The sequence below is a fragment of the Triturus cristatus genome, chromosome 2_1 (genome assembly GCF_964204655.1).
Source record: "Triturus cristatus chromosome 2_1, aTriCri1.1, whole genome shotgun sequence".
Classification (NCBI taxonomy): Eukaryota; Metazoa; Chordata; class Amphibia; order Caudata; family Salamandridae; genus Triturus; species Triturus cristatus.
Genome location: NC_140581.1, coordinates 1,016,472,015 through 1,016,498,494, shown reverse-complemented (window position 1 = coordinate 1,016,498,494; position 26,480 = coordinate 1,016,472,015). Strand labels below are relative to the sequence as shown.

The 26,480-nt window shown below is 44.1% G+C and overlaps 1 protein-coding gene across 1 annotated transcript in view; it reads left to right on the top strand.

The window, feature by feature from the left end:
• The first annotated feature begins 17,147 nt into the window (after positions 1-17,147).
• LOC146866242 (atrial natriuretic peptide receptor 2-like) overlaps positions 17,148-26,480 on the top strand; it is a 398,280-nt gene continuing 388,947 nt past the window's right edge. The window contains exon 1 of the mRNA XM_085640809.1: positions 17,148-17,285. The gene's annotated coding sequence lies outside the window, so the exon portion shown is untranslated. The remainder of the gene's footprint in view (positions 17,286-26,480) is intronic.

The window sequence follows — 26,480 nt, the reverse complement described above, 5'->3', positions numbered from 1 at the left end:
AACGTGGGAGGTTGCGGAGGTCCTCGGGAGCCTCGCACCTACGCGGCCATCTTGGTTGCGCGCTAGGTTCCTCCTCCCTCATGGATTCAATTTTTGTACGCTCTTTCTTAACTTTGAGGTACCTAGCTAAAAGATTACCGGCTTTATTTTGTGCGCTGTAATATTTAGCACTAGACTTAAGCAAAAATAAATTGGCAGAATCAGTAGAAATCTTATTAAAGGAAAGTTTAGCCTTAATAAGACTGTTCAAGTCAGATTGTTTCTTAGAAAGATAAAAGGAATGTTCTAGCCTTTTAATCTGTGTGCTAAGTAAATGAATAGACTGAGCGGCAGAGCGGCGTTTCCGTGCAACAAATGTAATAATGAAATCTCTAGAAGCAGCTTTGAAGGTGTCCCAAATAAGGGAAGGGGTTAATTGAGACGAGTCATTATCATCAAAAAATGAAGAGGCAAATTCAAGAAAGGCTTGTGTAAACTTCGGGTCCAATAAAAGAGAATTATTAAACCTCCATCTCCTAGTGCCTTTCACGGGAGGGAAATAAATCTAAACTTAAAGAGACTGGGGCATGGTCAGAAATTAAAATAGAGCCTATATCAGAGTGAGTAATGTGTTGAGTAAGGGCTTTGGAAATAAAAATATAGTCTAACCGGGACTGGGAAGAATGAGGGGGTGAGTAGAAGGTGTATTCTTGAAGAGTAGGATGACAAAGCCTCCAAGAGTCTACAAGTGCCCTTTGAGAAATAGTGGAGGTAAATAAAGAATGCATAGGGGAGGGAGAGAACCTAGAGTCAGACCTTCTATCTAAAAATGGGTCCATAACCATATTACAATCTCCACCCAAAATAAGATAATCATCAGTGTGTTGCATGAGCAGGGATAGAATATGGGGCCAAAAGAGTTTATCTTGAACAGTGGGAGCATAAATATTAAAAATAGTTAGAGGAATTTTATTAATCAATAAAGAGACTACTACCCACCTACCCTCTAAATCATTATCTTGTTTAACAAGTTGAACATCCAAACGCTTATGGCATAAAAGAGCAACACCATTACGCTTCCCAGAACCAGGCGAGGCAAAAACATGACCAACCCAATGACGACGTAATTTAGGAATTTCAGGATCTTTAACATGAATTTCTTGTAATAACGCAATATCCCCTTTTAAATTTGCTATATGAGACAATACTCGTTGACGTTTAATGGGTGAACCTAGACCCTTAACATTCCAAGATAAAATATTCAAAGACATCTAAGATTAAGAGATAAAATGCAAATTGAGAGAAAACATGAAAGTATGAGTAATTAAGGAGTGAAAAACAACTGATACATTTGCAAAAGAAGGAAAAACAAAACATTGCAGGCCGAAGAATTATTAATGTAACTAAAAAGAAATAAAATACATAACCATATACGTAACTGAAGAACTGTCATAAACACATTATATTTAAAAGAGAAGGAAATTAAAAAATGAAGAGAAATATGAGACTGAAAAAGGTGAAGGGAATGGAGATAATAGGCTGAAAAAGAGAGCCAGAAAATAGATCGAATTAAAGGAATAAAAGGAGAGAGATAAAGAGAAGACAAAGAGCAAGAAATAAAAACAGAGAGAAAAGTAGTTAAACAGAGAGGGAAAAAGTAACTAGGAAAAGCAAAAGAAGGGAACAAAACAAAGACAAAGATAAGAAAACAAATCATAAGAAACCATTGAAGTAAAAATGAGAACACAATAGCAAAAGACATACCACAAGAAGACAAGAAGGATGAGGGTGGTGAAACCACACAAGGGAGAGGGAACGCCAAGGAGAGAAAGACAAAACACATAAGTTAACATCATATAACCTTAATGCCAAAATAAAACAGAACAGAACATCAAGTAGCCAATATGAGGAAAACAAAACAATTACGATCTGGATACATCCATAGGATCATTACGACAGGTATTCAAAAATTGCTGAAGTACAGTTGGATCTTCATAAGATGTATTCTTATTGTTATAAGTCACCTTAAAAAGACAAGGATGAAAAAGACCATATCTAGCATTGAGATTTCGAAGAGTAGGTCTCATTTCCAGGAACTTTTTCCGACGGTCTGCAGTCACCTTGGCATAGTCCTGAGTGAAAAATAAATTAGAACCATGCCACGAAATCTTTCCTTTTTGCTTGGCAGCTTGAAGTACCTTGAGCAGGTCAGTATATTCCAGAAAATATAAAATAACACCTCTGGGTCTCGCCGAAGATGAGGAGGGACTAGAGACCCGACCTAGGCGATGAGCACGTTGAATGTTTAAAGGAGGAGATTCAGGAAGCCCAAGAAGAGACGGTAAAAATGACTGGAAAAATGAAATTGGATTAGAACCTTCAAGACCTTCAACCAAACCATAAATACGCAGGTTATTGCGTCTATTGCGGTTTTCCAATTGCTCAACTTGTTGCTTGAGATGGTCAATCTCTTTATGTAAAACGGGGACTTGATTCATAGATTCCTCTGATGCGTCAACTCTCTGTTCAAGGACCACAACCCTTTGAATAGTGTGAAACCAGTTGTCTTCAAGACTTTGTAAACGCAAGTTGGTTTCCTCCATATATGGCTTCAGAGCACGGATTTCCTCAAGGAGAAGCTCCATAGAGACTGAAGATGGCGGATTAGTGGGAGAAGGAGGATTAATTTTTACCCTTTTGCCGGATGGAGAAGCCGCTGGTAGTTTGGAGACCTGTTTGGGACGAGTGCCTGAAGTAGTCGAAGCTTTAGAGTCAGAGGACTCAAGGGGTACTTCATCCATAGTGTCACGAAGGACATTGAACGGGTTAGTATCAGCCAATGGAGGGTTGCTAGCTTGCTGCGCCCCAATACGAGCACCACGAGGCATTGCCATGAAGAAAAGGAAACAAAATTCCCTTTTGAAAATGTGAGAGAAGGTCACGAAGAAAAGAAGGTCCGAATAACAACAATGTTCAGTATCAGAGTAGGTCCGTGAAGGAAATGCTTATGTAGAGTAAAAGTAAAAAATGAAGAAAAAGAGGCTGCAGTGAGCACTTCAGTAAATACTACGACGAATTCAAGAAAAATTGCCAACAAAAGGTGAGGAAAAAACATTTGCGCAGATATTGACAGCAAAAATCCTGAAGAGAGTAGCAGTGGCAGAAAGGCGAAGGATGCATCAGGAAAACGACAGCAAAGAAAACCAAATGGCGGCCGCAGCTCTGACGGGCTGCATTTGAGCAGATAAAATCACCTTAACATCCTGGAAAAACTCCGCAAATCATCCCAGCGGTAGCAGAGGTATTCCGATGGCGAAAACGCCGTTTTTGACGATCCGCCCCCGAGAAAGAGAAGCCTGGAGACTCCCTGCCGCCTACGTTGCCGCGGAGCTCCCGAAATCGGCGGCCATCGCCAATGGCTCCGAAGCCACGCCCCAACTATAAAAGGTTCTTGAGCAGCGTTTGTTGCGCTGCATATCACTGCCCTTAGGAGGGATACACTATTCTCATTAACTGCTTAAGATTCAAGGAAAAAAAATGTCTTCACCAAGTTTTGTTGCAGCCTGTGATATCCTTTAGTAGAACATGGAGCCAAATCAACTTTTTAAGTTCAGTTGTTCAGTGCCTAGAACATTATGTCTCAACTTTGCCTAACATTTCTTTAATGTATGCTAGTGACTTTTCAATGCAATTAATGTAAACTATGTCAGTAACTGAAAGCGTGTAATAATATTTTGAAAACATTAACCTGGTTTAGATTCAGCGGAATACGTATAATCATCTGGAAACCTATATTTTCGCCATGAGTGGTCGGGGATTATACATTTGAGGAAAGGTCTTCACCGCTGCTTTCCAGATGATTTATATCAGGACATGTCACTATTAGGCACCTACCTAGGTGGTTGTAAGACGTGCTGTGACACTAATATAGCTACTTCAGAGTAAGAACATTGAGTATGTCAGACATTACGTGAAATGTCCAGCATAAGTAAAATGGCATGTCCCTCTTACATGTTTTTTTCTTGTTGTTTTAGTGATGGTCGAATTGTAGCTATTAAGAAGATCAAGAAGAAAACATTCACTCTCTCCAAATCTATAAGAAAAGAAGTAAAACAAGTAAGGTAAATAAAGTTGATTAATGTATTCTTACACTGTAGTATCTGCTTTCACATTTAGCTTTTGAGCTGCAGGTGAATATTGGGTCTATGCATTCTAGGCTAAAACTCTGGTACATGTTGTAACTTATGTGGCTGTGGGACATAAAGTGGGCACAGGTAGTAGACACAGTTTAGGGCTGGTTGAACACCTGGAGCAGTCCTATTTTACCACCTTAGACAGTGGTAAACGGTTACTTGTCACTAGAATGTTCAAGGCATGTGGTGCTTTTAGCTGAAACTATAGCGGTGTTTGTTGACATATCTCAAGTAAACAAATGAACCTGTACAAAGGACATGAGACCCGGACCCCAAATGTATGCCACACCTAGCCTTTTATCCCCTAGCTGTTATAAGAAACTCATGTATCTGACTTGTGCACCAAATGGGGTACCTGCTTCCAAGGTGCAGTCCAACTACAGGGCTACACATATTGAATTAAAATACAAAGGTGCACCATATGCTGATTCAATCATTTCATTAATAAATAACCAAACAGTCCAAAGTGATTTTTCAAAAAGTGCATATAATTCTTCTTTTATTTTGTTGGTGCTTGTATGTAACCAGTATGTACAGCATAAAAACAGCCAAAACAGCCAACGTGTTTTGTTCTAAACATGGGACTTCTTCAGGGCTGCAAAAAGCAAGACAATTTTGAGGCATGTGCTTTGCAACTGCCTCATTGTAATCCATAAAATAACAAAATGACATTACGACACAATTGTTATGGATTTAGGACCATTGACCAAACACAAAAAGGCAAGTTAAGTCCTGATACACAAACAATACGGTTGTGTATTTAAAAAAAAACACATGTAACATTGAGAGACACTATTCAATTGGTTAGACAACAACAGGGATATCCAAATGTATCCGATGACTGGTGTAGTCCTCCTTTGGTTTATACATACTGGGGACATGTGGCAAGATACAGGAAAGAATAAAAACAATAAAAAAAGGTAGACAAAGCCAAGTAAAAACTAGATAGAAACTAGATTGGAAGAATAGGGTAGAGAACGTCAAATAGAAAAAATCAAATAGAAAAAATCAGAAACGAAAAAGACCGATATCAAACGTACAAGCGCACAGAATGGCACTAAGTCACTAAAAAGTCACACACACCACTGATAATTGGTAGGATAACTATAGTAAATCTTTATTCTGCCAGACCGTATGTAAAGATAGCAATAAAATTGTATGCACAAGATTCACAACCATTCCGTTAACTACACGAAAATAGTAACCACCAAAAATCCCAAAGATATAATTGCTGCAGTCTATATAGGTTCACTTATCCAAGTTACAGATCAACCTGTATTCCTGGTTCATCGTCTGAGTCATATCCTAAAGCAAAAAACCCCAAAAGAATGCAAATAGTTATTTTGAATAATAATAATAAGCTCAAACAACCTAATGACAAAGGTGATAGCTAGCTAATCCAAATACTTACTACATAGAAAGCAATCAGCTGAATGAGTGATGTCATATGCGCGGACAGAAAAAGAAGTGGAAACGATAAATGTGTTTACTCCAAGAAGTTCCAAAATATTTTTAAAAGATGGGATGTGGGGTCCATCAACCCCAACGTAAACACCTATAGAAATTTAGAAAGAGGGATTGTTAGAGCTGGTGTGGGAGGTAGTCCTATTGAAGAACAGAGCCCCCAGACGTTAGAAACAAATATTGGGCAGCCAAAGATATCAAGAAAGGTTGACTCTTGCCCGTCTTATTAAAAAGAGGAAAGTTAGATTGTACTATATGACGGGGAAGAACTCCATGTTACACGGCAAACCTCCGCCCCACGTACAAAATCATGTATGCAGTGACAGTCTTAGGAATTGGAATCTAATCAAAGATTGACAAAAACTTAAACGTCGTGAGCAAAGCCCCAACTCTCCAAGGTGGAAAAGCGAAAGAGAGTTTTTTCAGAATAACATCACCCCTAATCCCCGCCAATTGTACTCAGCAGTGTCGACGACCACTAAGTCCTTGTCACACCACCGCTCGTCACATGATTAGAGCATCTAAGCTAAACTCCAATGTCGGGTTCAATTTAATGGTTCCAGCGCAGGAAAGAGAATGCGGCACACCTGAGTAAATGTGCATGCCCAACTAATGTATAGTCTACACCCAAAAAGAGGTTGTTGGTAAATTTGGCCGCCATATTGCATGCATGGATGTGTCCATATACATTGGATAAACAAGTAAAGATAAAAAAATCAGGTGTGAATATGGATACCAGACCACGGCATCCTCCATCAAGGTGGGAGGGGCCTATTGTGATCGGATGCACCCAAAAAAAATAACATGTTTAAACGGGGTGAGTTTTTGCAAATACGTGTAAACAGCACAAATTCGGTGTTAGGGGAGTGCAGTCAGTTTTGAAGTTGAAAGTTGCTTTTTCTAAAGTATCCTTTTCCATAGATACGACTACTATTTCACTTCTTTCTATGTGGTATTGTTCAGGCCATACTGCTTCACGAATATACAAATTTCTCTATGCTCCACTTCTCGCACAGTCCACAATTACTTATGATAAATGGTCTCATTATTTTGAACCTGACGTTTTTAAACATATCTCACAAGAGACCTGGCAAATCATTGGAAAGTTATCCCTACATAATAAAATTGCCCCTTCTCTTATTCAATCTAAATGTTTTACTTTAAATTTCCTTCATTGGACCCCTGCTTGTATACTTACATTGAAACTAAGGGATAGTGATCTTTGTTGAAACTGTAATTTGCAACCAGGCACTCATCAACATATGTTTTTTGAATACACTTTATTACATTCCTATTGGGATTTAATACAGAAACATTTATCACTCATCCTTAATATATTGTTGGAGCTTTCTTTGCCTTTGATCTTATTGGGTCCTTGGGCTTCAACTTCCCCTTTACCCCTGGACCATACGGATATGCAGCTACTGGACTTACTTATACCCATTGCTGTTAAAGTTATCTTAACAGAATGGAAATCTTTTCATCTTCTATCCTATTATACTTGGTGGGCATGGGTTTCTTATCTTCGTAGTGCTCACACTTTTGTTGAAGAGAATCATTATTCCCCTGCTATTTCTAGTAATGTATGGCGTTCACTGGATACTTATATAAATTTGTCCTCTCAGGGATTAATAGCTCAAACTCCTTTTGACTCTACTCTTTAGATTTTTTTTTTTTACAATCAAAGCAGATGTTCCCACCTCTTTCTGTTTTCTTTTTCTTTCTTCTTTCTCTTCTCTCCTTTACTTGTTCCGTCTTTCTTTTTTCTTTCTGTTTACTTTTTCATTCTCTGTTCTTGTTTACCATCAATTCGACTGGTGTATGAACTTCACATGTTTTTATGATGGTATTTATATTTACTCCGTATACCTGGGTTTTATAATACTATCTTTTCAATATCATAACATATCACATTTGTCATCTCTATTTATATCGTGGGTTTCCCTCGTTCAAATGAGATTAGTTTATCTTTTTTTCTACCTCAGCTCATTAATTGCTGCTATGAAATTCGTTTTTGATCTGTACTCCCTTTGTTTTTTAACTCACTATTTATTATCTAATGCTATGTTGAATTGCAATATATTTATCAATTGTGTTGTGTACAAGTTCCGCCTGCCACGGTGTTCCTCTCTCTTTTCTCTCTACCCAGTAGTGATACAGCTCGCAAACTGGAGGAAAATATACCCTTTCTGTCGCATTCCCATCAAATATTCCACAAAAAAACATGAGTAAAGAAAATAAGGGAAGTGTCACTTCACTAGTATTTAGTTCTGAGGAGCAGAAATGCAATGCAATATCCAGAATCCTTGCTCTATTGAAGTAAGTATAATAGCAAAGCGCCAGAAAATCTTTAGGCTTAGAGCAATACAAATGCAGCCATCAAAGAGTCAATGAAGAAGTCCAGACTCTTAAACAAAAGTCAGTAGAACAACCAATAGCCTCCTTGGTTAAACTAAAACTAAAAAACACACAGGTGCCTTAAGATTCAAACCCCGTATGCCAAGACACATAGCATTAGGCTTGCAAGCACCCGCAAACAGAATAAAAGTACCTTCATGGGCCGCTTCTCGTCGGTGTGTCTTTTCTTGCCCAAAGTCATTCCATGCAAGAGGCCACTCGATCCCGAGCAGCACCTGGACACCAGCAGCTGCTGGATCCTCCTCTTTGCCGTAGACGGAACGGCTCAAAAAATCAGAAACGCCCCTCACAATGAGAGCGCTTCCCTCAGTGTCAGCCGCAGAAAATCTGCAGTCTCCGGTTTGATTTCCAACCGTGAGCCGGCACGTAAACAACAAGGGCTCTACTTGTGCGAACCAGCAGGCAGCCGTATGCTCACTCCAATCCGCTACAACCTCTCCGTGTTCCAGAACGGAGAACCTGAACCATGCAGCAGCATATTGAACACGGTCTTCCACAGCCAGAATTACGCCCGCTGTCTGATGTGCAAAGTTGCCTAATGTACCAGGAAGCCCCTCCCTCTATAAGCCTTCTGGGACTTGTAGTTCAGGCGGTATTTCTCTCACTAACAGAACATATGGCAGGCGCAATGGAGTCAGACCCTGACAGTATACCCTTCCCCATGCGCCTCCTAGGACCAGACTTGCCAGAGTAGCAGGAGTGAAAGCAGCAAACCGCTTGAGGAGCGTGGACATTACCCAGGAATCATCCTCTGAGGGGTACCTCTTCCAGGAGATGAGGTACCACAGCCGCTCTCTTCGGTACCGGGAATCCAACACCAGACGCACCTCATATTCAAATTGACCGTCCTGGAGCACAGGAGAAACAGCTCTACATCGGGCACCCACCGCTGGTTTTAGCAAGCTAACATGGAATACGAAATGGATCCGGAGCGAAACAGGTAGTTTGAGCTTATAGGGGATTGGGTTGATTCTGCGCAGCACAGTATATGGGCCGATGAATTTGGGATGGAATATATTGTGAACTCTGAAACTGATGTTCTTTGTGGACAACCATACGCGATCACCTGGCTGATAGCTTGGCCCCTCTTGCCTGTGCCTGTCTTCCCATTTCTTATATGACTGTTTGGCCAGCTTCAGATTGGCCTGGACCTTCTTGTGCCTAATTTGTAGCCTCTTGAGGTGCAGCCTCAACGTAGGTTGATTAACCACATCACTAGGGATTGTCCGCAGTAACACTTTAGCATGAAATCCATTGTTAGCTCTGAAGGGCGTTTCTTTGATAGAGCAGTGCCATGTATGACAATTCGACCAACCACAGTAATGATACCCATGAGTCGGCTGCTTCCCTGGAATAGCAACGGAGGTATTTCTTGAGTGTCTGATTTAACCTCTCTGTCTGCCCATCGGTTTGTGGGTGGAAACTGGTAGACAGAGCTACTTCTACTTGCAGGGCCTTACACCACATATGCCAGAACCTTGCAATGAATTGTGGTTCTCTGTCAGACATAATGACCCTTGGGAGCCCATGCAACCCAACCACGTGGGACATTAGCAGCTGGGCGGTTTGTCCTGCTGTGGGTACATTTTTACATGGAATGATATGACCCATCTTAGTCAAACTGTCTACCACGACCAGAATAGCATTGTATCCCTGATCCCAAGGTAGGCCAAGAATGAAATCCATGCTAATGGTTTGCCATGGCTGCGATGGTGTGGGCATAGGCATCAATTTTCCTTTGTTCTTGACCGGCTCACTTTTGTTACGGGCACATATCTCACACTGCGCCACCCATTGTGTTACATGCTGAGCCAATCCTTCCCACAAGAATTTTCGTTTTACCAGGTGTAGTGTTTTAGTGCACCCTGGATGGCCTGCAAGGACACCAATTGAATGCTTTTAGATTAAGTGCCTGTGCTGGCAAATACAGTTTGTTCTTATACAATGGCAACCCATGTTTGACCGTACAATGAACATCCTGATCAGCAATTTTTGCCACCAAGCCAGGGATCGATGTTTTGCAATGTCCTCCAGAAAATGTTCTAACGTTATAGTACATAACACCTTACTGGGACTAACAATTGCTTCTGTGATACCTTTTCGGGGTCCGACTACCTCATCCTGACGTGATAACGAGTCCACGTTTCTGTTTTCTGACTCAGGACGAAAGGTAATGACAAAATCATATTCTGCAAAGAATAACATGCAGCGCATCTGTCTTTGCGTGAGTTGTCTAGCCGTTTTCATGTATTGGAGATTTCGGTGGTCTGTGTTTACAGGAACTGGATAATGAGCCCCCCACAGATACTTCCTCCACTCCTGGAATGCCTTCTTCATGGGCAACAATTCTGTGACAGTATGGTTGAGCTCAGTTGCGTTCAATTTTCTGGACAAAAAGGCAACCAGATGCAGCTGTCCTGTATGTTTGTTACGTTGGGACAACACCGCCCCCACAGTCACATCGGAGGCATAACCCTCAACGGTAAACAGGACCTCTGTTTGTGGATGTGTCAGTATATGGGGCTGTGGTGAAAGCCTTTTTCAAATATGTAAAGGCTTCCATGGCCTCAGTGCTCCATAGGAATGGCATTCCCTTTCTTAGCAAGCGTGTAATTGGAGAGATCAGATTGGAAAAATGAGAGATAAATCTACGGTAATAGTTGGCAAAACCTAAGCAGCATTGCACATCTTCCACATTCTTCGGAACAGGCCAATCTTGAACCGCTTCCTCCTTCCTCTCAGCCATGCTCAATCCTGAAGGGTTGAATATAACCCCCAAAAATTCCACCTCCACCACATGAAACACACATTTGCTCAGCTTACAGAAAAAACAAACTATGTTCCTGAAGCTTCTCAAGTACCTGAGTAACATGTTTCACATGTATGTCCTGATTGTTGGAATAAATCAGGATGTTGTCTATATAAACAACCACAAATCTGTCTACAAAGTCCTTGAGCACATTGTTAAAAAAAAATTGAAAGGGTGTCGGGGCGTTACAAAGTCCGAAGGGCATGACTAAGTACTTAAACAACCCATAACGTGTTTTAAAATCCGTCTTTCACTCTTCTCCCTCACGGATTTGAACCAGGTGATAAGCCCCTCTAAGATCTAGTCTGGTGTAGACAGTTGTTTCCCTCACCTGATCCAATAACACTGAGATGAGTGGAAGAGGGTATCGATTCCTTACCGTGTTCTTTTTGAGCATGCGATAATCAATACACATCCTCAAATCTCCATCAGTTTCAGAAATGAAGAAAAGAGGCGAAGCTGCTGGTGAGCGGGAAGGCCTAATGAAGCCTATGTCTACGTAATGGTCTAAGTACTCTCTTAGGTGCTTCGTCTCTGGCTCAGACAAGGCATAGACTCTACAAGAGGGGATGGTAGCTCCAGCAATCAAATCTATCTTACAGTCAAAGGTCCGGTGTGGGTGTAGTTTTTCCGCCTTCTCTTCACTAAAAACCTCCCTGTAAGACGCATATACTGAGGGAAGCACCATCTCCTGTTCCACAGCAGTAGCTACATGGAACATCTGTGTAAGAGCCAGAAGATGAGAACCAGGTGTCTGCAAACAATTCAGTCTAAACTCTTCTGACTGAAAAAACACTGTTTTCTTTTTCCAATCAAACCGGGGTTGTGTTTCCATAAGCACGGCATTCCCAGTATTACCTCAAACTGCAGTGCTTCGATGATGTTCAATATTATATCTTCTACGTGGTCTTGTTGTTCCCCCTTCAGAATCAAACCCACTTTCTCTGTCTGTTCGGTGATGGGACCTGATTTAATTGGCTTTCCATCCACGGTCAACACCTTTTCAGGGATATCTTGAGGAATGCGCTGTAGTTCTAAACGTTGTACTAACCCACAATCAATAAAATTCCCTGTGGCTCCTGAATTGTTCATCACCCACACTTGGTGTACTTTGTGACCTGCTGTAAGTATCATAGAAAGCACAATGTGTGACTCTGTGTCTTTTAATTCTGTGACCGCTAGAGAACGCAACTTCAGTTCCTGTCTCTGATGAGCATCTACCTCTAATCCCACCTCAGGTGTGGCTCCAGTACTGCTTACCTGAACCGTAGTGATCGCCACGTTTTTGTTAGAACAGAAAGAACCCTGCTCTTTGGGCTTATGAGGGCATTGGCGTACGAAATGACCCTTCTTCCCACAGTTCATGCATATGCCCTGAACTCAACAGCTCTCTCTCTCTGCTCTAGACATAGGTGCTCTAATGGCTCCCACATCCATGGCTTCAGGTCCCTGTCACTGGAAGCATTCGGCGGTCTGTTCCCTCTCTCAAGGCGAGCACAAGACCTCTTCCCTCTCCTGCGCTCCCCTCCCCTTTCTGCCAGCCTGTGATTCAGACGTAAGGTAAGATTCATTAAGCCTGTACAATTAGTGGGTTGGGAGTCGATCTGGGCTAACACATCCTTCATTTCCTCCCGCAGTCCCTGATAGTAGAGCGACATACGCTTCTCCTCCTGCCAAGCGGTTTCCACTACCAACCGATTGAAGGATGTTAAATAGGTAATCAAATCCTGTTTTCCCTGCTTTAACTCCAACAGCTCCCTATCAGCACTGAACGTGGTAGCAAGTCGGTCAAAAACCCGTTCAAATTCTCTGCGAAAAGCGTTCCAATCCAATAGCAATGGATCGTCGTACTTTACCAGTGGCACCGCCCAATTGGCAGCGGCCCCAGTAAATATGATATGGCAAACGCCACCCTTGAGTGATTGTTGGGGAAGGAAGCTGGCTTGCCTGAAAAATTCAAAATGATCTGTGTTAAAAAGGTCTTAATCTTCAGGGGATCCCCCGAATATCTCTCTGGACTAGCTAAAGGTATGGGCGGAGGTACATGTACCTGGATCTGTGATGTGGATGCATCCAACAGGTTCCTAGATTGTCTATCAACCATTTCTCTAAGGGCATCTGTTTCAGCTCTAGATGCTGCTAATTCCTGCTGAACTGCAACTAGTGCCTGCAATACTTTGTCCAAGGATGCCATCTTTGTGAATCGCCTGAACTGAGAGGAGTGAATATCGTGGGTGCGTAATTCTATAACGTCCACAGGAAATCCTTGGACTCCGGGCAATGCTCAAAGGGGTCCTCCTCTTGACATTCCCAACTCTGACCCACAATGCACAGAGTATTGAGGCGATCAAGTGAGGGAAAGGAATTAGGGGAGGGACAGCGGGGGAATGGGATGTCTGCAAACAGAATACACAGAGATAAGTACAGGTCTACCTCTCCGACTACTCTCATAGGGTCTCACTAATGTGATTGGTGCCTGCAAAAACAAGTTCCACCTGCCGCGGTGTTCCTCTCTCTTTTCTCTCTACCCAGTAGTGATACAGCTCTCAAACTGGAGGAAAATATACACTTTCTGTCGCATTCCCATCAAAAATTCCACAAAAAACATGAGTAAAGAAAATAAGGGAAGTGTGACTTCACTAGTATTTAGTTCTGATGAGCAGAAATGCAATCTCCAGAATCCTTGCTCCATTGAGGTAAGTATAATAGCAAAGTGCCAGGAAATCTTTAGGCAGAGAGCAAAATAAATGCAGCCATCAGAGAGTCAATGAAGAAATCCAGACTCTTAAACAAAAGTCAGTAGAAAAACCAAGAACCTCCTTGGCTAAACTAAAACTAAAAAACACACAGGTGTCTTAAGATTCAAACCCCGTATGCCAAGGCACATAGCATTAGGCTTGCAAGCGCGCGCCAGCAGATTGGAAGTACCTTCATGGGCAGCTTCTCGCTGGTGTGTATTTCTTGCCCAAAGTCATTCCATACAAGAGGCCACTCAAGCCCGAGTAGCACCTGGACACGAGCAGCTGCTGGATCCTCCTCTTTGCCGTAGATGGAGCTGCTCCAAAAATCAGAAACGCCTCTCACAACGAGAACGTTTCCCTCACAGCCAGCCGCCAAGAATCTGCAGACCCTGGTTCAATTTCCTACCGCGAGCCGACACATAAACAACAACGGCTCTCCCTGCGTGAACCAGAAGGCAGCCGTATGTTCACTCCAATCCGCTACAACCTCTCCGTGTTCCAGAACGGAGAATCCGAACCATGCAGCAGCATAGTGAACACGGTCTTCCACAGCCAGAATTACACACGCTGTCTGACGTGCAAAGTCGCCTAATGTACCAGGAAGCCCCTCCCTCTAAAAGCCTTCTGGGACTTGTAGTTAAGGCGGTATTTCCCTCCCTAACAGAACGTATGGCAGGCGCGATGGAGTCAGACCCTGACACCTAGAGCAGGAACAGCATTTTGTGTTCTGAACAAGCTGGTTCAGCAGATTGAAAAAGTCATGAACTAGAATACACCAGCTTTATAAAGTGCCCCTTGTAAAGGTCAATTAAAACATATTGTTTTAAATTAAGAAAACCACTGAAATGTTCCGGTTATAGTTACCTCATGCAACTAAAACTCATTCCGCCAAGTAACTATAACTTACGCCCCTGCCATGCACAGTCTTGGCATCAATTATGTTATTTCAGATGTTGCAATCATGCTATCAATGATGTCATAGATCATTTCATAAGTGGTGTGATATGCGGGTTAATTAGAAGTGCATGGCAAGGGCACGAGTTAAAGTTACATTAGAGCTTGAGTTATAGTTACTTGAGATGAACTATAACTGGTGAATTTCAGTAGTATTGTTAGTTTAAAGTGGTATATTTTAACTGACATTTTCACTTTACTATAATGTTCCTTTACCTTTTGGATTTTTCAGTGAATTTCTAAGGTGTTTTTACATTTCTTTTTTTCAGGGAATTTCTAGGTTTTTTGTAATGTCAGTCACTATAAATACCTAAATGGGAGGCCTATTAGTTTACTCAAGGGACCATTGCAATGTCTCTCAGAAAACATTTAAATAAAGTATTTATAGTCAAAAAGAACATTAAGCAAGCGTTAAAGCCATTTTTTACACTCGTCAAGCCACAGAACCCAGCCATAACACCAACCACAAGGTATTCCCATTTCCGAGACAAAAGGCGAAAGCTCCAGCTCTGGAAATGCTTAAAAATATTATCTCATTTCCTTTGGCAATGCTCTATATACCCCACGAAACATGGGGTTATTTTTTAAATAAATTAAGGCACATGGGCATAGGCTTCCCCATGGCACAACAGATGTAGAGCAGCTCTCTGCCTTTTAAGCAGGGCGGATACCTCACACCTGTGTAGAGTGTACCAGGACCATTAGCTGATGTCTATGATTGACAGGTTAGTTGCAGAGACACCATGGACAGCTGAGTCAGTGATGGCAGTCAGCAGTGAAGGTAGGATGTGTGCTGACTGTAAGGGTTTCTCTGTGTTCTGTACCTCCGGATCAGACCACCTCTTCTCATTAGCTGACTGTCTGAAGAGTCAGCTACTGAGAGAAGGGGGCAGACCTGGAAGTTCCGTTTAAAACCTTTGCTGAGTGTGAACTGATTTCAAACCCTGAGCCCTGGTATAAATGTTGCTTTTTGCAGCGCATGCCTGCCTGCCCTCACCACTGCTGCTGCGACTTACACTGGGCACGAGAGAATGACTGCAAAAATTGCTTGCTGGTTTTTTGTCTTTAAACTGCTCTGCTGCATTTCTAATGCTATAGTGGCATCAGTCACACCTGTCCTTTTCAATCCTCCTTCAGCACTGGTGGAGCACTACCCTACATGTCCCAGTCGAGAAGTCTGTCCTTCTAATAACTACATTCAGCTTAAAGTATCATGATGATACAGTTTGCCATTTTGTACATTGCTTTGTAATTTACTAGTCTAGCGGCCCCTATGCACTCCTCCTTAAAAACATGAATATTAGAAAGCAAAAATATGAATACCTTTAACAGCTAGGATAGTGGGCAAGATATGCCTCAGTAGTTCCCATTCATCAAAATATAATTTACAAAACTCTGATTATTTTGGAAGCAATTGATACATCAGTACATTGGGCACAGAAGACAAAATGAGGTTCTGAAATACAAAGTTGTAAAGTGGGACACACTTTGAAACAATATTTATTCAATTGATAAAATGTTTTCTGAGTGGTGAAAATGGTTGCAAGTCAATTTCAATTCAATTTTAAATAATTTTGGGGTCGATTACGATGGCGGAAGGACCGCCACTGCCAGCCATGTAGTGGCGGTTCTTCCATCCACCGACTGCAAGTTTCCCCCCGCCAAATTAGGATGGCGGGGGAATCACACCACTACCATGGCGGTTGCAAGGACCATCCGCCACGGAACTGCCACAGGCAATCCTTTGAATTACCTGGCAGAGCGGTCTTCACTGGTAAAATGGCGGCGGTGCCTAGCAGGCACAGTCCGCAAAATTACAGTGAAGGCTGGATACAGCCTTTCCATGGCGGTTCGCTGGTGGAGATTCGGTTTGGGTGCCCGTTGCGGGACCCCCTTGTGTTGGGGGAGGCCAGGGTGCACTTGTGGGGTACCCATGGTACCCCCCTACATTTCACAGTCCTACGTGGCAGGCACCATGTGGTGCCTGCCACGTAGTGCTGTGAAATGCACAACATGGCATTTTCGTATTGCGGCGGATGCTGCTGTCAGCAGCAACCACTGCAATGTTAAGATGCAGGATCCGACCTCCAAGGTGGCGGTCGCATCCTGATCCGGTGTGTGGGACCACTGCATGTATGGCAGACGGTCCCGGTGACACCAGGATGGTGGACGTACTCCAGTCACATTCCAAGAATGAAAACACAAGATTTAAAAAATGAGATGAGTACAATTTAAAACAGCATGGCAAGCAACCTTATAATAGGAAAGTACAATACAGTAAAGGAAAGTACATATATATATGTCTATGTCAGATAATAAGAAATTATACATTACTCAAAGTGCATTGTGCTTCATGACCGCACAGCACTCTGAAATACAAAGTTGTAAAATTGGACATGCTTAAAACAATATTTATTCAAATTATAATATATATCCTGAGCAGTAAAGAATATTGCAAGTCATACATAGTACCATATGTTCCCATCTGTTTGATCTTGTCTGCCTCCGTGATGATTATTGATCTTGAAAACTGAATTGACCAAATAGGACTTGTAAACATCTCTTTCATGTTCTTTTCCACAGGGAACTAGACCATCCAAACCTATGTAAATTCATTGGTGGATGCACTGAAGTGCCCATTGTTTGCATTGTAACCGAATATTGTCCAAAGGGAAGCTTGAATGATGTTCTACTCAATGAAGATATTCCCTTGAATTGGGGTTTCAGGTAACCAATGGTCAAAAAAAATGACGTGTGATTTTTCATTGTTTTTCCATGAAAAATACAATGTATTACATCAACCTTTTCCCTTTAGACTATGTCCCACTGGATTGCATTGTAATTCCTGCCATAACCAAGGACAACTCTAGTGTAGGTGATTTATCACTGTGTGCCTTTCTTATATATTTGAGGGCTGGTTTAGTGCAAGCGTGCCTGGGATGCTCTTTTCTTGTTTCCTTTATGCATCTATATCCATTTTTATATTAGATACTTCATCAACTACAGACCCTAACAAATGTTCATGATACAATACGTTGCATTTATGACTAGGGTTATTCTTCACTCTTGATATATCAAGACTCCAAAAAGAACTAACTATATGCACCTATCTAAGGAACCAAACATTTTAATTCTTTCATATAATGCTCAATATTGGCACTCATCCTATTTCTAAGCACACTTATTTTCAGCAAATAAATAAAGTAATAATGGGAGACCACAGGATTTGTGCAGGATCACACAATTAGTAAAGTTGGAAGCCAGGAATAGAAACTAGTTCTGTTTGTTTCAAACTGAAAAGCTTAACTAGTAGATCACATCCCCATCCTACATTTTATCAGATTTTCAACCTATTTCTTATTCTTTAAACAAACATGAGAATAATGTTCTTATTTAATGGCAATGTTAATGTACCTCGATATTCTATTTAGTTTAGAATTTTTATGCTAATAGAAACCTCAGCCTTTAAAGTCCATTTTGACGATTTAATACAAACACCATGTTGGGTACAAGGAGAGAACAACTTGATATATGTGAAGTGTGTGTTTCTCTTTTTGTTCACTGTGCAAAGTGGTTAAATACTATTCAACCAAATCTGTTTTGCCAATGTACTAAAATGAGCACCTCTTCCACATGCTGTCGGTCCTTTGAAAATTAGTAAAGAAATTAGTAAAGGATATTAAGTCAGATACAAAATATGCATAAGCAACTGAGATACTCTATTCACAAGTCAGAGTTTAATGCACATTTCTTAGGGGCCCATTACGATGACGGACTAAAAAGCCCTCCGACCGCCATGAAATCGGGAAAAATCCCCCCGCATGACCCGCGGCATTTCCGTCGGTCAAATTACGATGCAATGTACGCAAAATCTGACCGCGGCGGACGAATATCACAAAACACCATCCACCACGGTCGGAAAAGTTGCAAATCCGCACACGGCGGACGGGTATAGCTGTACAACGGCTCGAAAAGACCGCACCTGCCGCGGCATGACTGCATGGCCAATTACTATTATAGAACGTAGAGCTGGTAGACCGAGCACTGCCATCTGACCGCCTCGCACGCACACAGGCCAAATGAATGGCGGGCGGAACAAACCCCGCAATAACGCCGTAGTATGCCTGTACTCCCTGCAACCCTTAATCACAACACACACGTCACAATTACACACCCCAACCAGCTCCTGGTAGGGAAAGCCATGCGCACCATGGAAGATACATCTGGAGGTCATCACCCATGTGGACACACCCACATACCACAGATGAAAACCAACCCCTACCTTGGCCAGTAGCCCTTGCACACCACAAACCAAGACTGAGAGACAGATCATCATTTACTCACACTGCACAACATCACACCCCCCTATCCCCACACAACACCGCACACACTGCACATATCTCCACCATTACCTGGCACCCTGCACCCCTCATTCATTTGTACCATGCCCCCCAAGAAAATGCCCAACATCACTGACTCAGAGTTGAATGTGATGCCAGACGAGACAATCAGGCAGAACCACATTTGTCTGGGCACCCGGTCCAACACACCCCACTTGTGCGCAAGAATCAGATGAGGGCAAGGATCCACAGCAAAGTCAATGCCGTAGGGACCACCCTACGCACTGTGCATGATATCAGGAAGCGGTGGGGCGACCCCAAGAGCCGGGACAAGCATCTGGCCCAGTGGAACCACGCGGCGGCCCCCGAGTACTGGTGGCGTCCCTCCCGTTCCACCCCCAACCTTCTCCGAATGGGAGGAGAAGGTGCCTGCCATAATGCATCCAGAGAGTCTCACAGGAATCGGGGGAACTGGAGGCTGGTAAGTACCAATAAAATTATCACATCACACTACAATACGCTGTTGTGCACAACAAGTGAGCCCCAATCTCCCGCCCACATCAAACTTATGTGGAATGCATGCTTACAATATGAATGGATCACAAGGACGGCATCTTCTTAATCAGCTTAACCTCACAGGTAGGTGGCAGCTCATGCACCATGGCCTCCCTCCCGAACAGCATGGCTCACCCTCCCCACCCCACAGCCATGTGGCAGCTAACACCGTCGACTGTGCCTACAAACAGGTAGCTAGCCATCTCACTGGGGAGGGGAATGTGGAGCCCTGACCGCAACACCACAACTCCCACATGGCCCTCTGTCTTCACTCACTAACAGCATGGAGCCAAATGACCCCCACAAGGATGTTGCTGCTCATGAGTCTCCAAAGGAGTGATTTCCCGAGACAAAATGAATCCACAAAGGACTTCATTTCCCCAAAGCACTCACCTGGCATGACGTCATGCAGTAAGTACTCCACTAGTGAGAAGTGAGGAGTGTGACCATGCGCACATCGATGTGCCTGCTGGCTATGCATTCCAGCAGGACGAAGGGACCGCCTGTGACTGGGCACAAAACAGAGCATGAAAGAAACCCACTCAGAAATAGGGACGGTGCACAGCACCGGTGAGAACCGGCCCCCTGAAAGCCCTGTATGTACATCAAAACCATGTGCGACTGATCACATTCTGACATGAATGCCTAGTAAAGCCAAGGCAAAAGTCATGTCACCTCAATTAAAATGTGGTAAACATGAACAGCTAAGTTGTGCTGTGTGCAGAACATGCTGACAAAAGTGACCTAACTCCAAAAGGTGACTCGATAGCAACAGCAGGCGACCGTGCCATAGACGAGCCCAGCCAGCCCCCCGCCAGAAAGGTGAAGCCTCGGATGCAGAGTCCCTGGTCTGTTCAGGTGAGGAGGACCAACATGGCCCCTACTACGTGCACAGGCCAGGAGTTACGCATATGGTAACCGTTGCACAACGTGTCGTTTCTGTGACAATGTACTGCTACCTCCCCCATAAGTGATTGTGGATAGTCAATCGTGGGCTCACATTCCCACAGTGAAAGCATGCTTCAGTGGGTGTGCAGGCACAATGAGCCTCTCTGTAGACAAGTAGTCGCTCCCACACCAGCCCAAAGACCTTCGGATACCAGGTGTCTTGACCGTCTTGTGCGATCCAGTCAGTGCTGAACACGGCTCGCCCACTATTTTTGCGGTGAACTGACACACAGAGTATTGACAGCATCTGATACTGAAGGCCATTGAATACTTTTTATCAGACTTGTGGGCTCTGGCCTTGTCCCTTCCATCCATGCCTTTCCGGAAGTACCACCGGGTGTCAGTCCTACAATTTGCACACTGCATTTTGTGCTTTCTGACCATTACTTTGGCTGTACAGCTGAGTGCTGGGTCTGAGATTGCTCTCACGCCATGTCTGACCGTACATTGGGCCAGGCCTAGCCCGGTCTGTTGCAACTGTACCGTGCCCACATGCAGCTTCTCTTTGGATGTGTCCCACTGACTGTGCTGGGCATCAGGTACAGGCTAACATTCCGCTATGCCTACTTCACCTGCTTGCAACCTGTCTTTTCCTGCAGAAGATGTCTGTATCAGTGGGCCATGGATGTCTGCCTATGAAACACATCCCTTGCTGACCTGGATCATGAGCTGTGGGTGACTCCTTTGTTGGTCCACGTGCAAGTCTGCTTTGTTAAGACACGTTTATGGGATGCCTTCCAATGTGTCAGGCAGGCTGACAGCTGCGCCTGTGCGTTTGCGCAATGGCTCCTGTGCCATGCCCACATCGAACCTCTCCCAGGTTGCGATGGGATGCTTCTTGCAACCTCGTGGTGTGAGGAGCACATCTTTTCCTTCATACTGCTTTATTGGATGATGGTCCTCTTCGCTGAAGATGAACTGGATCGTCTCTCGGAACTGATTGCCTTCGAAGCTGCCTGTGCCTTCTTGGATTCGTAACTACTTTACAGCAACAGGAACTGTTGGTGACTAATTCAATCATCGTTTCCCTTTCTTCACGCCACCTGACAAGAATTGGCAACCAGCTTTCTGACTTTAGACCTGTCTGCATTGGCTCGGACTGTGCTGTGCTTTGCTGTCTATTGCGCCTGGTACCACAGACCAGGGCGAGTGGAGGCTTTCATCTGACCGTCATGGACATTGTCATCTGGCATGAGCCTGGCTTCCATTATGCAGCTGTAGCGCACGAAGAGGACATGGCATTGTTGATTTGCAATTACCCAGGGCACGAGTCGGGGGTACACGCAGGTACACAACGCCCCCCTCTGTGCACGAGTTTGACGGACGCCACCCTCCCTACCAGGACGTTGGTCCCCACAGGAATATGCTTGATTTGTCCCGGTGTACCGTCCAGATACCGGGAAATGTTCAGCTGCACCTGCACGTTGTCTGCTGTCCATTCCCAGCAGCAACGTGCATGCAGCGAGTGTGCCTTTTTTCACCTCCAGCCGGGCCTAAGTAAATGGGCCATCCGGCCTCTTTTTGTTTGTACATGCTGACTCTGGTCCGCCTTGAACCTTACATTTGAATGTAGATGTCACAGAGGGGTACATATGCACACAGCTTGCCATCTCTACACAGGTACTTAAGTGAGGCATGCTTTTGCCTTTGTTCTGTCCCTGTATGTCAAGGCAGACACTGTAAGACTGTCAGATGGGTTAGTCTGTCCCAGTATTTGCACAAATCATGTTAGTCGCACTATTTTACTGCTTTCATACCGCTACGTCGTGGTGTTGTGAGCTCATTAGCATTTTGGTTTACTTGGTCAGTCCCCCCACTTCCTGTTTTAGGACTTGTGCTCTGCAAGTACCTTAGTACATGTCTGTCACATGAGAGGTGTCTGCAGAGCTTGTTCACTGCGCAGTCCAGGAGTACTGTCTGAACATTCTCTCCGTGCTCGTAGAACCCTGTCCCTTGTCATTCTGGTCTGTCCAGGTCATGGCACCCCTAATCAACAAGGTCTCACAGCTGCTAGAGGACACGGATCCACTTTGATTGACATGGGAATTTGGGCCAGATGCCCCACACTTGGGGGGGTCATCCATCCAGTGATGAGTGAGTGCGACTCAGCCAATGTGGTGTAATGTCACCTTGTATTGGCTGGGTAACAGGTTCTGCTTACAAAGGCCATAGACCAGGGACATCCCATACAACTCCTTCCTGCAAGGAGTGGGGGGATATGCTCGTGGTTCGACGTCCAGAGGGGTTGTTGATGCGACATCTTGCTTCATGTTAAATGGATATGTCACTGTGGTTACCGGTTAAGTACTCATGCTTTTTCAACCTGTTGTGGCACGTATTTTGCATGCTTTGACACTGTAGTAAAAACTTCACATTTGGAAACGTTTTTTGGCTTCAACTTGTCTGCTTGGGTACATGCGCTTAGATGTCTCAGAGTGAGTAAGGGAGCAAGTGAGGCAGTATGGCAATGGTGTCCTGTGCGTTGTGGTGCTTCGGGGTGCTCAGTCCCTGCATGCAGGTGTTTTCTAATCCGCCGCATAGTTCGGTATGTGGAAGGAATCTCAGGGACATTTGTCAAAGTCTGTGAGACAACTGCAAGGCACACAGACACAGTCATAGTCGCTCATTGTTGCATCACACTCAACGGAAGTAGTTGACGATGAGCTGCAGACGCTGGTCAAGGCCTCATCATTACTGAGCATGTGTGGGTTGGGTGCGGGGGTGATCTTGCTGGTCCGCCAGATGTTTTAGTCATGTGCCGACCCTGGATACTCTGCACACACATGAGTGATGTTCTCCTCTACCTGTCATACCACTTGCACGTTGATGGGGTGGTAGTGTTTGCGGTTCCTATAGATGGGTTCACTTGTCTGTGGTGGTACGAGGCCGATGTGTGTGCCATTAATGGCTGCCATCAACATTCGGGATGCCTCCCAGACAGGGCTGGCTCAAGGAATCTTCATTTGTGTGGTGCAACAATGCATTTGGGTGGGCCACTGCGTGCCCGAGTTGTCACTTATGTCTCTCGCCAGACCTGCTTCAGGGGCCCCCTTTGTCTCTCCTTAGTTTTACAAGGGCCAGGGAGATGCATTATTTCCTTCCAATTTCTGTTACTAGATGTTGTCACTCTCAAGACGTGTGTTTTTCCATTCGAGGTCCTCCTGTTGGGAGGATGAGGTTTCCTGAGGTGGTAGTTTCAGGCAAGTAACACTTCTCATGCTCTCACTCAGGCCCTCCTCCTCGGATTTCCTCTCTGCCACCCTCGTCCAGCGCCCCTCATCTCTCCATGGCCGCTCGCTCTTGTGCATTTTATTTGTTGTATGGTGCTGCTGATATGTGTGTAGGGTGTTCAATCGGAAGCTTTATGGGTATTTGCTTTAGGACCTGCACATCCATTCAAAACAGTCTATTCGGCACCATTCTATTTCATTTTTGTTTTTCTTTTAAGGGTGCTCCATTGGTGTGAACAATACCCACCCCTCAGGGTAAAATAGCGCTAGAACTGAGAGTCCTAGAGCAACATTCAAATCCAAAATACACCTGAGTACGCCCAGTTGTTGTATCTATGATCCATAGGTATATTTAAAACCTGAGCACAGTATCATTTGATAAGTTACTCAAATGTCCTTTTAAACAATAGAACAAAATCTTCAATCAGGTCCTTTTGCAGAATTTTAATTGTCAAGAAACATGCAGAACAACAGCAGCCGACGCACGTTTCGCCCCCGGGCTTTTTCAAGGCTTAAGTTTCAACGATATGTGTGCTGTTCTTGATTGCATTATTTGTAGTACACCGATCTCTTATTTGATTGCTTCCCGATATAGCGGACGAAAAGGAATCAGTCCCACAGTTACGGAAAGACCTCCCCTTTTCAAGTATTTCGGACCTTGATACGTCCTCTGATTCCTGTAATACTGTCTCGTGTACGTGAAACGGCAACTCGGCGTCCTCCATGGGAAGCCTACCAAAAAGGACGTGCTTCGTCTCAATGAGCTGACATCGTATAGGACTGATTCCTTTTCGTCCGCTATATCGGGAAGCAATCAAATAAGAGATCGGTGTACTACAAATAATGCAATACAGAACAGCACACATATCGTTGAAACTTAAACCTTGAAAAAGCCGGGGGGGGGGGGGGGGGTGAAACATGCGTCGGCTGCTGTTGTTCTGCATGTTTCTTGACAATTAAAATTCTGCAAAAGGACCTGATTGAAGATTTTGTTCTATTGTTTAAATGGTCATTTGAGTAGCTTATCAAATGATACTGTGCTCAGGTTTTAAATATACCTATGGATCATAGATACAACAACTGGGTGTGCTCAGGTGTATTTTGGATTTGAATGTGTGTAGGGTGTGACAGTGCTTTACATCATGCACGCATTGTAGAGACAATCAGGCATGCAAGTATGTGAGTACATCAGTCAACAGGGAATGTCACGTGAGCCAATGAGGATTGCAAGGTGTGGTAATCACATGTCATGAATGCTGGTGGGCAGGATTTTTGATGGCGTTTGGTCGGGAGAAGCACTGACTCAGGACATGTGTGGGGACATTTACAGCCAGTGGCAGCTAGGCACACTGCACACCACACCAGTACGTGTGCTGGGTGTGCTAGGGATTACACATATGTCTGATTTGCAGGCAATGGTCACCTCTGATTGTCTACCTACACCACTGACCCTTCACAATTCGACCCCTGACCAAGAGACGCCAGTCAGATGTCAAGGGATGTTCAAGCGGGGTTCACAGGTTGGATGTTTCATTACACAACATTGGTACAATGCGGGAGACCTTTGTCCTTTTTGACTCCTTTCCTCATTTAAGTTCATCTGGCCATGAGGCATGGCTTTGTATGTAGTTTCACTCTCCTTTCCTTGGACATTCCATGTGTGTGAAGACTGGGGTCACGGGTCACACTCTCTCATCTCTTCACAGTGTAGTGAGTGTGAGAAGGTGGCCTGATATATGCTGTCCACTAGTTCTAGTGGGCACCTTGTATCAGTCCAAACAACCCCTTATGGTGATAGGTTAAAGACAACCTTTATTGAAAGCTATCCTAGTGGTAGCTATGGAGAGCAGCCTTCAGGCTAAGTCTTGAAGGAATGTAAAGCAGCTTGTTTTACCAGTCTATAATCTCTTGAATGATCAAATGAAAGGACAACTGTCGTACTTTAATATTCGGGACCGCGTAGGGGACAGGGCCCTACCCCTGTCTGCTCTTGGTATTAGCGAACCGCAAATGGTAAATGCGGCATGTACGAGTGCTTTATATACCGTTCTAGCTATGAATGCACTGTGTACACGTTATTCTGCTCCACTACGCGGGTTCCATTTTGGAAGCAGTGGCCATCTTGTCATTGCCCTCACATAGGCTATAATGGAGTAAATACGGGCCTTACAGTACATGGGCTTTCCCTCTGACTTCTCTGTGACCTAAGCAGCTGGCTCTGCTGCCCTGGGTCAAACCGGTCTCACGAGCTCCCCTTCCTCCGTTCACCTGTGATTAGCATCAGGGCTTGACCCGTCATAAAACCCTTTCATTCTATACAATCCTCCGGCTAATCTCTTCCACACCTGCTTGTTCCTGCTTTATGACTTGTTTCCCAAAACAGGAGATGCTCATGTTTATTGGGGGGTCTCTTTACATCAAACGTGGGATCTGAACCTTACTGTGTAAATCATTGTGGGCTGGCCGAATTGGAATGTGGGATGGTCATCATGACTCTGCTTTTTCGTTTGTAATGTATACCTTTATATGGCCATATCGTAAACCAAGGAATGTGTGCCTGGAGCATGATATTTTGTACTTAAGGAGAAGTCCGTTCCTATGATTTTCAGCAGTCTCCTGAGAACATACACGCTGTTGTACTTCTAGGATACCTGTCATTGGTCTGCAGCCAATAAACGATTCTTTGACTTCACCCAGAAGACTCTGTGTTTCTGTAGGTCCGGAACAGGGTGAAACCCAGAAGTCATAGGGTGTGTGCCCCTGCACCGCTGGGTCTAAAATACCCAGTACTTCAGTTTGGCGCCCAACTCGGGGCGATTTCAGCGGTACCAGTCCAAGCCAGAGGTTCG